Source organism: Trichechus manatus, unplaced genomic scaffold (genome assembly GCF_000243295.1).
Source record: "Trichechus manatus latirostris isolate Lorelei unplaced genomic scaffold, TriManLat1.0 scaffold00030, whole genome shotgun sequence".
Lineage (NCBI taxonomy): Eukaryota > Metazoa > Chordata > Mammalia > Sirenia > Trichechidae > Trichechus > Trichechus manatus.
The window spans coordinates 15,287,831-15,298,249 of NW_004443966.1; the positions used below are offsets into that span (position 1 = coordinate 15,287,831).

At 47.1% G+C, this 10,419-nt stretch overlaps 1 pseudogene; it reads right to left on the reverse strand.

The window, feature by feature from the left end:
- Positions 1–703: 703 nt before the first annotated feature.
- On the reverse strand, positions 704–9,392 carry LOC111820233 (thymosin beta-4 pseudogene; annotated as a pseudogene).
- Between the last annotated feature and the right edge of the window lie 1,027 nt (positions 9,393–10,419).

The window sequence follows — 10,419 nt, forward strand, 5'->3', positions numbered from 1 at the left end:
ACTGCCCGTTCTGGAGTCTGGGTCATTTGCCATTTTTACTTTTGATTTCTGAAAGGCATTTTGGTTTGAAGAGCCCATTAAAATTCCTGTGCTCAGTGGAAGAGTGAGAAAAGCAGAGCACTCAAGGATGTAGGATGTGGTAGAAAGGGGTCAGGGAGCCAGCCCCAAGCTAACATGTGAGGAAACCAAGGCCGCAAGAAGACAAGAAACGTTCCCAAAGCCACCCAGCTCTTCAGCAGTGAGTCGGGGTCACTCATTCATTTCTTCTTCTCCTTTTTTATTTTTCCAAGTTTTTTAACTTTTTATTTGTATATTTAAAAAACTGTGCATTTCAATAATTCAAATAATTTGAACAGCAACAACAAAATGACAGTCTGATTAAACTGCATTTTACACCTGCAGGACACCTTGGACCAGCTTTGCTTTTACTCTGTCTATTTATTCACTGTTGTCCCGTCCAGCTTCTTCCTTCACCAACAAGCAAGTTCTTTTCCTTCCCTGCCAGGCAGACAGGTGGATTGGAGTGGCTGGCCTGGCCTCTCGTTGTCACTAGCTCTCAATTCTTTGATGTGAAGAAGGGCAGCACAGTTATTTAAACATGATCCAACCTCTTCGCATCTTACAAAGTTAAACAGCTAAAGGAAGGAAGATGAGAAGGACAATGTTTGTGGGACCTGCAGTGCATATTGGTGGCAGTGTCTCATTACGCTTCAGCCACTCGCTTCTCCTGTTCGATTGTTTCCTTTGAAGGCAGTGCATTTTTCTTTTGCATTTTTGTCTTCTTCAGTTTCGACTGATCGAATTTCTCAGCCTCAGCCATATCGGGTTTGTCAGGCCTGGTTGCAGAGGAAGTGAGCCAGGTGCGAGCGAGCAGAGTCCGTGCGCGTGGAGGCCGCCGACAGAGGCTCGCTCATTCATTTCTGCAACACAGTCCTTACCCTTCTCCCCCAGGGACTTACAGCTATCAGAAGGACAGGACAAGTAAACACAGAGCAGTACATATTGCACGCCTACCATTGCAGAAGGAAGGGCAGATGGTGGAAAGTGGGAATCTGGGTACAAGGATTGGGAGACCTCACCTCCACCAGCCAATGAGCATTCACTGTCTGCCATGGCAGCCAACTGTGGATCAGACTTCCTTTCTGTCCATCCTGGCAAAGGCAGGATGGCCAGGAAGGCAGATACTGTTTATTGAGAAGTTATGGCTAGTTACTGGGCAGGTATGTTCAGAGTTATCTCCTGTAATCCAGCCATCAGTTCAACCTTGACAGATGTTAACCCCACTTTAGATATTAGGAAACCTACAAGCAGAGTCAGTGGCAGAACTGAATCTGTAAGAATTTATAATCCAGTAGGCTAGGAGCTATGTTTACTGAAAACCGCAGAACCTACCACAGAAATGCCAAATAATTGGCGTAGGGACCTATTTCCAATAGTGGCATCCACAAAAGAACCAAAGAGGTATTTCTGAGATACTCTGTGGGGGAAAAATTTTCAAATATTTTAGGGAAACCCTATATATTTGTATCCGTTTTTGTATCAGTCAGCTTGCTAAGCTGAAAAATGGCCCCTATATATGTCCACCTCCTAATCCATTAACCTGTGAATGTTACCTTATATAACAAAAGGGACTTTCAGATGTGCTTGAGTTGGGATGGGAAGATTATGTTGGATTATCCAGGTGAGCCCTAAATATAATCCCAAGGGTCTTTATGAGAAGGAGACCACCACCACTGCCACCAGTTGCTGTTGACTCTGACTCATGGCGACCACATGTGTATCAGAGTAGAACTGCACTTCATAGAGTTTTCAATGTTGTGATCTGTTGAAAGTAGATCACCAGGACTTTCTTCTGAGGCATCTCTGGGTGGATTTGAATCTCCAGCCTTTCAGTTAGCAGCTGAGCAAATTAACCATTTGCACCACTGAGGGACTCCTCAGGAGGCAGGAGGGTCAAAGTGTAGGAGGTGTGATGAGAGAAACAGACTGGAGTGGTATGCTTTGAAGATGGAGAAAGGGGCTGTAGACCAAGGAATATAGGTGGCCACTAGAAGCTGAAAAAAGCAAGGAATGAATACAGAACAGTGCATTCTGTAGGTCTGTCATAGTTATCTAGTGCTGTTATAAAAGAAATACCACAAGAGAATGGCTTTAACAGACAGGAATTTATTCTTTCACCGTTTAGGAGGCTAGAAGTCCAAATTCAGGGTGACATCTCTAGGGGAAAACTTTCTCTCTGTGTTGATTCTGAATGAAGGTTCTTGTCTTCTTTCAACATCTGTGGGCTGGGCATTCCTTGGAGATGTCTATGTGTCTTGGCATCAATCTTACCCTGGGTCTAGGAGGTTCCCAACACAGGGACCCTGGGTCCAAAGGACGCACTCCACTCCCGGCTCTTCTTTCTTATTGGTAGTAAGGTCCCTCTCCTTCTGCTTGCTTCTCTCTGCTTTTATCTCTTGTAGGATGGTGAAGGGTGGTGACTTAAGATACATCACACCCTAATCCTACGTCATTAACATAACAAACATAGCCTAATCCTCATTAACATGACCTAATCCTGCCTCATTGACAAAACATACTACTCACTTCCAAATGTGGCTAGGATTTACAGCACATCACAAAATGGAGGATAATTACATCAGATCACCAAGTGGGGGACTACCACACGGTAGTGGGAATCATGGTCTAGCCAAGCAGACACATATTTCTGGGGGACACAATTCAACCTGTAACAAGGCCTAACCCCACAAGGAGGGGCAAAGGGCAGAAAACCTCAACACCACCAGAAGGAACCAGCCCTGCCACCACCTTGACTTTAACCCAGTGAGACTGATTTTGGACTTCTGTCTTCCAGAACTGTAAGAGAATATGTTTGTATAGTTTTAAGTCACTGAATTTGTGGTGATTATAGCAACAATAGGAAACTAATACGGTCATTTATTGCGAAGTAGTAAACATTCCCAACGTTTTCTTATTCCTGGGCCCAGGGGTTGGCCAGGCAGCTCTACTTCAGATTATAGGTTGGTTTTAAGTGTCTCGCCTGCTGCATTCTGAGATGTGCTCTTCTTCTGGCAGTGGCAGAGTGTGAGAGAAAACTGGCAGACACTGGCCACGCCTCTTACCATTCCAACTCTGAGACACTACCACTTTCTCCCACCTTCCACTGGCCAAAGCAAGTCACATGGCCAAGCCAAACATCAATGGGAACTGGAAACATATGCAGTCTAGTCTAGTGCGAGAGGGACATTGGTGGTTCAGTGGTAGAACTCTCGCCCTTCATGCAAGAGACCCAGGTTTGATTCCCGGCCAATGCACTTCATGGGCAGCCACCACCTGTCTGTCAGCTGAGGCTTGCATGTTGCTATGATGCTAAACAGGGTTCAACAGAGCTTCTAGACTAAGATGAACTAGGAAGAAAGGCCTGGCCGTGGACTTCTGAAAATCAGCCAATGGAAACTCTACAAATCACAGTGGTCCAATCTACAACTGATCATGGGGTTGGTGCAGGACCAGGCAACATTTGGTTTCACTGTGCATAGGGTCACCATAAGTCAGGGGCTGACTCAAAGGCAGCTAATAACAATAAGTCCAGTGGGATATACTACAAGGTTACATAGCAAACGGCCAAGTCAATCCAGTTGCCATTAATTGATTCCAACATATGGCAACCCCGTGTGCAAAGATGTACAATTCTCATATTTTGGAGGGGCAGGAAAAAGTTGGGAAGAATTTTTCACACAATTGGCCACATTTTTCTCAAGATTTGTAATGCACGCTGATATAGTGAAAGCTCTGAGAAGTCCTGCAGTAAATAAACCTGTAGTCAGTCTCTGGGTGGTGCAAACAGCCTAGCGATTTACTTCCAAAAAATCGGCCATTGAAAGCTGCACAGAGCACAGTCCTACTCTGAAACACGTGGGGTCGCCATGAGTTGGAGTCAACTCAACAGCTACTGGTTTTTTACCTCTGTTAACACAGTGTTCCCCAAACTTCTTAGAGCACAGAATCCTACTATCATCCTTTGGGACTAACATTTTGAGAAGTGCTCATGTGGGCAGTTCATCTTCAGAAGTTCAAGGGAGGAGCGGGTGATGGGACTTGACTGGGCCTTGAAGAATGGATTCAATGAAGTAGACAGGGGTGAGGGGGTCTATTACCAATGGTAGAGAGGAACGGAAATGTTTTCACACGAGCTGAAATCCCTCTCCACACGAAAACTCTCTTTCTGTGAGGATCTAGTCTAGGAAGAGGCAGGGGCACAGGAAGCGAGCTCCCCAGGAATTCCCCAGGACGAATCCCTGTCAGATCCCCACTTGTGCTGGTAAACAGAGCTGCTGTGAGTGGCATTTCATGCTGACTCCAAAAGAGCCCAAGGAGCAGTGGGGTGAGGCCCCTGACACAACGCAGAGGCCTAGGAGCAGAGACAAGACCGGCACCTGCCTGCCTTCCTCTGCTGGGAGGCACCACAGCCCAAGGAGGGGTGGTCCTAGGCCCCAGCGCCTGGTCACTCTGCGGGAAGGGTGACTTATTTGACACACATAATTAGCCTATTTCCATGTAACACGTTTTAACGGAGGCCATTACAGCCTAATAAAAGGGAACAATAAGGCCATAAATCTCAGGATCAATAGTAAGGAAAGCAGCTAGACTGGGAGCCGGCTTCCTCTGAAGGATCCAGAGGGGTTTCAAGAATGAAACGCCCCTTGAAATTGAAGAACAAAGGGAGAGAATATTTGCCAGCTCATTCACTCACTCACTCACTCATTCAGCAAATATTTATAGGGCACCAACTGTAGTGCCAAACTCTCTACCAAGCCCCCAGGAGACAGGCCAAAGGCACAGCTGTTGTTGTTGTTGGATGCTGCCCAGTCTTGCTTCTCTGCTATCTGTGGTCTGTGGCAGGGGTCAACAAACTTTTTCTGCACAGGCTGGTTAGCAGATATTTTAGGCTTTACAAGTCACATACGTCTTTGTTGCGTATTTTCTTTGGTGGAAACAACCCAAGTATCCATCATCGAATGAATGGATAAACAAAATGTGGTATATACATGTAATGGAATATTATTTGACCACAGAAAGGAATGAAGTTCTGATACATGCTACAACAGGGATGAACCTTGCAAAGATTATACTAAGTGAAACGAGCCAGTCACAAAGACCACATACCGTACGATTCCATTTACAGGAAATATCCAGAATAGGGAAATTTATAGAGGTAGAAAGTAGATTAGTGGTTGCCAGGGGCTGGGAAGATTGGGAAGTAGTTGGGTGATAGCTAAAGGGTTTGGGATTTCTTTTTGAAGTGATGAAAACGTTCTAAAATTGCACACGTATCTGTGACTATACTAAAAACCATTGACTTGTACCCTTGAAATGGGTGAATTGTATGGTATGTAAATTGTACATCAATAAAGCTGTTGTTAAAAAATCTAAAAACCATTTTTAGCTCAAAAAAAAAAAGACCTCGTTGCCATCGTGTCGTTTCCGACTCATAGCGACCCTATAGGACAGAGTAGAACTGCCCCACAGAGTTTCCAAGGCTGTAAATCTTTACGGAAGCAGACTGTCGCATCTTTCTCCCTAGGAGGGGCTGGTGGGTTCCAACCACCAATCTTTCAGTTAGCAGCTGAGCCCTTAACCATTGCACCACCAGGGCTCCTCGTAGGCCATACAAAAATAAGCTGTGGGCCAGATTTGGCTCACAGACCATGGCTTCCTGACCAGGGGAGTCTACCAAACCCAAAACCAAGCCCGTTACGGTCGAGTCGATTCTGACTCATATCCACCCTACAGGACAGAGTAGAACTGCCGCATAGAGTTTCCAAGGAGTGCCTGGTGGATGTGAACTGCTGACCTTTTGGTTAAGCAGCCATAGCTCTTAACCACTACAGGGCTTCCAAAATGAACTGGCTACAATTCAGATCTGATCTTGCCACTCCCCTCCCAGGGAAACCTCCATGGCTCCCCATTACCCACAGGGTAAAGAACTCACTCACTCCTTGGCTATCATTCAAGGATTTCCACACTCTGTCTTCAGTCTTTCTAGTCTCATATCCTTCCATCCTTCTGCATGCCGCACCCACACAGACCAACATTCATATCCATTGACACTTCCTTTTGATTTGGTTTTTATTGTACCCTCTGCCTTCAGTATTTTGGAAAGTTCTTACTCATCTCTCAAGGTCTCACTCGAGTGCTCCCTTTCTCTGTAGAACCTTTCCTGGTCTGTGGCAGGGGTCATCCCTTCTCCGGGGAAAGGGATCACCAAGATAGTATGAGCTGTCTTGTATTATGTCTATTTGTTTATATGTGTGCCTTTCTTCACGAGACTGTGAGCTCCTTGCCAGCAGAGACCGTGTCTTTCTTCTTGGCCCCAACCAACGTAGAACATGGTGCTTGACATGCACCCCACGTTCAGTAAATACTTTCCTGAAATGAACTGAAGCTCAGTGAGAAGCAGACTAGCGTAACTATACCAGAGGAATTTTACAAAGTCATATTGCGGAAAAGGTTTAGAGGCTCTCTAGTAATCTAACTCCCTTCATTTTCTATGATAAAACCAAGGCCCAGAGAGGGGGATTTAGTTGCCTACAGTCACCCAGCAATTAGGGGCTGAGGCATATCTAGAGTCTGAGTCTCCCTCCCCACTCCGGAGGGGGGGTGGTGCTCTTGTACGCATACCTCCATGTCTTCCTCCAACCCTCCAACATTAACACTTTGGGAATCTAAGCGATTTGTCGCAGCCAGGTTTCATTGCCATCTCCTTGGCCCGGCTAAGCCAAACATCCCAACGGCCAGCAGCCTGGGTGTCTTCTCCCCCTCCCCTCCCTCTAGGCGCTCCTGAGCTCCAGAGAAGCTGCCAAGCACCTCAGGAGTGGCCCGAGGAGCCAGCCAGAGCCTCTGGACCTCGCTGGCTGCAGGAACAGAAGACAGCACTGCTTCTGACGCAGCTGGAGCAGGAGGCTGTACCGTGGCTGTGCGGATTTGAATCCCATGGTTTGATTTATGGCATCAGGTGCTTGCTCCGCACATGTTTTTCCTATGCCTGGGGACACCGCAGGCTGACTGTGATTTTCTCTTTCTTTCATCGTGTATGTTTGTGAGAGAGAGAGAGAAGTATTTCTGAGCCAGTTGCAGGATCAAGGCCCTTCCAGGCTGCTAAATAATTAAAAATGACTCTGGGATTTCTCTGAGGCTTATTCCTCCCATGCAGGCGTGCATATGGCCAGCTTCAACCTCCACTGCCTGCAGCTGACCCCCTACTATGTGCAGGCCCTTAATTCTTTCAAGCCTCACAAGGACTTCATGCAGTGGGAGGTATCCCCCTTGGTTTAAGGAAGAGGAAAGCAAGGCTTGGAGAGGTTACATGAAGGGCAGAAAGTTAGCCAGTGGCAGGGCTGAGATTTAGACCTGGGTATTTAATTCTAGTCCTCCCATCTTTCGGATGCCAGGCACCAGGCTTAGCAATGACTCACGCGCTGTCTCCACCTTCTCAGAGCTTAACTCATTGTTCTATGGTGCCATTTGTCCACCAGTCTTATGGATGGTACTGCTCAACCTCAAGCAATTTTCCTGGCTCCCTCATATTTTCTATTGATTCGTAGACTCCTCAAGCTTAGAAATCAGCTGATCCAACTTCCCTTCTTTAGCAGAGGAAGAACCCCAGATCTAGGGAGGTGAAGCAATGTACCCGAGGGGAGATGGCTAGGTGGTGACTGAGCCGGACTTGAAATCCTGTTTCTTGTCTCTCAGCTCAAGCTCTGTCTGCCTTCTGGGTTGCTTTCATGCTGCAAGCTCTCTTTTTCCCTAGAAACTTCTTGGACCACATCTCGTCATGAAGTAGCTGGAAGTAGCTTGGAAGCGGGGTGTGATCCTCATCTCTGGTTGGGTTTATATTTCTGTGACACTCTTGTCTCTGTGGGTGGATATAGCACACCAGACCAGGAATCAAGAAACATAATTCTGCTCATGACTTCCATGTTGCTAGTTTTCAGGTGTCTTGAATCCCTGTCTAAACACTCCGTGATATGGATAGAAGGCTATCAGTGGAAGGTGTGATGGAGAAGTTCCATCCAATCTCAGACACATCTGGAAGGGGTTAAAAAAAAACTAGCTGCCATCAGGTTGATTCTGACTCGCAGTAACTTTGTGTGCGTTATAGAGTAGAACTGTGCTCCACAGGGTTTTCAATGACTGATTTTTTGGAAGGAGATTGCCAGGCCTTTCTTCCAAGGCACCTCTGGGTGGACTTGAACCTCCAACCTTTTGGTTAGCAGCCAATTGTGTTAACCATTCGCACCACCCAGAGACTCCAAAAGATCTCTCCTTGTCCAGCTTCTTCCGTCTTACAGAGAAGACATTGAGAGCAGAAGGGAGAGAAGTCACTAACCCAGCAATGTACAGATGTCAGACCTAGGACTACAAACTGCTATTTTTGTTGCGAGGGTGGCTGCAGTTTTGAGGGGCAATTTGCCTTTTCCTGTGTGTCCCCAAGAGAGAAAATGAGGGCCCCGCATCCTCTTCCAACAAGGAGGCAGATGCCAGCTCATTTGAGGAAGCTCATCATAATCCTCAATATTATCTGAATTATAGATTGTCTAGAGAGGTACTGAGCTCCCTGTCGCAGGGGGCAGCCAAGTACGGGCTGCTTGAGCTCCATGAGGGGGTGTGATTGAAGAAGGCTCAACAACTACATTGCCTTTCTGACCCAAGGAGCCCGTGACCCCAGGCTCCAAGACCCCTGCCTCCTCATCTGGGAGAGGTGGAGAAGCAGGAAGGGAAGGAGCGGTGGCTTTCAGTGACAGAAAAAAGACTTCTGCCTAAAGAAGTCTCATTGCTGGCGTCAACCAAAGGTTTTGTGGGGTGTTCTCTGAAATGTAGGTCTGGGCCTCGTAATTTAACCATAGCCCCTGAGGAGGTGTCTAACTAGATGACAGGCCATTGCGCTTAGAGGATGTGACTGAACCACGTCAGGGGAAACGAGCCCAGGAAATGGGTGGGGATTGTCCGGGCCACTCAGCTGGAATCGACGGGGCAGATGAAAGTGCAGGAAATGATCCACAGCGCCACTGTGTGCTGCAGCCTGGACCTCTCCCTGGGTGAGGGGCTGTGTGCCCTCACTTTGTGGCATCCAGTGGACCGCAGAAAGGCGGGCTCTAGGGGGTCTCTTCCAGTGCGTGAAGGAGATCTGGATTCCTAGCCTGGCCCGGGCTCTCAATAGCTGTGTCCTTGGGCAAGTTCCTTCCCAGCTCTGAGTCAATTTTGATATCCGTGGAATGGGGGAAGTGGAGCTCATGCGGCCCCCACTTGGCGGGTCCATAAGCACTCTCTGAGAGCAGGTAGAAGATGGTCTTCACGCAGAGCTTGGGGAGGAAGTGGTTTGAATCCCACATCTTGATATACTGAGTGGGTTAGTCACTCTTTGCAATTTCTTCCTCTGCTTGGGGCTGGCCCAGACCGGATGTGGCTTCCTCTCTGGGTTTGTGCCTGCGTGCATGTATTAGCGCTCTGCCTTTCATTGACCCCTGAGGTCGGGTCCACCCTGGGAAGCCCAGGACTCTCTGTCCACCATGCTAAGCTGTTCTGGGTCCCAGCCAGGCATCCGTATTACTTAGGACGACCGCAGTGTGTGCTAATGGGGTGCATTCTCATACGAGTGGGAGAGGGATGGGGGTATTACCTCTGGAAAATTAAACAGTGGTCTAATTCACAGAAAATAAAACAAAATTAAGTAATTAATAGAATTCTCTTTCTTTTAATTTTATCTCCCCCAGATTTTCTTAAACCTTCGATGTCTGTGTCACCTCTATTTTAGAATCTGGTAGAATCCTTCATCTGGTTTAACACCAAATCAGCTAATATTTCTTTTTTTTCATTCTCTCTAGTCTCATCAGAGAGCACCTTCACTTCCAGACCCTCTGTCGCTGGAAAGATTTGAGACCCCCTGAGAACCACGGCTCCAGACAAAGATGTTTGGCTCTGTCCAAAGACTCTCTCATTGGGATCTTCTGTGTATCTCACCAACTGGAGACCCGTGGGCCTCATGGGGTCTGCAGATAGGTTTTACTTAACCTGAATTTTTTCAGTACTTGTAATAAAAACAAACAAATAACAACAACAACAAAAAAAACCCTTTGCCATCCAGTTGATTCTGCTCATAGCAACCCTATAGGATGAGTAGAACTGCCCCCTAGGGTTACCAAGGAGTGGCTGGTGGATTTGAACTCCCAAACTTTTGGTTAGTAGCTGAGCTCTTAACCACTGTGCCATTGGGCTCCAGTAATTGTAATAGTTGCCAGCATATTGTCATTTAAAACAAAAAAGTCTAGCCTTTCTTGAAAACTCAGGGAACCTGGCCACACAAGGCTTGGTTCCTGTGTGGCAGCCCCTGGCTGGAGCTGGCTGAGTCCCGGCCACCCT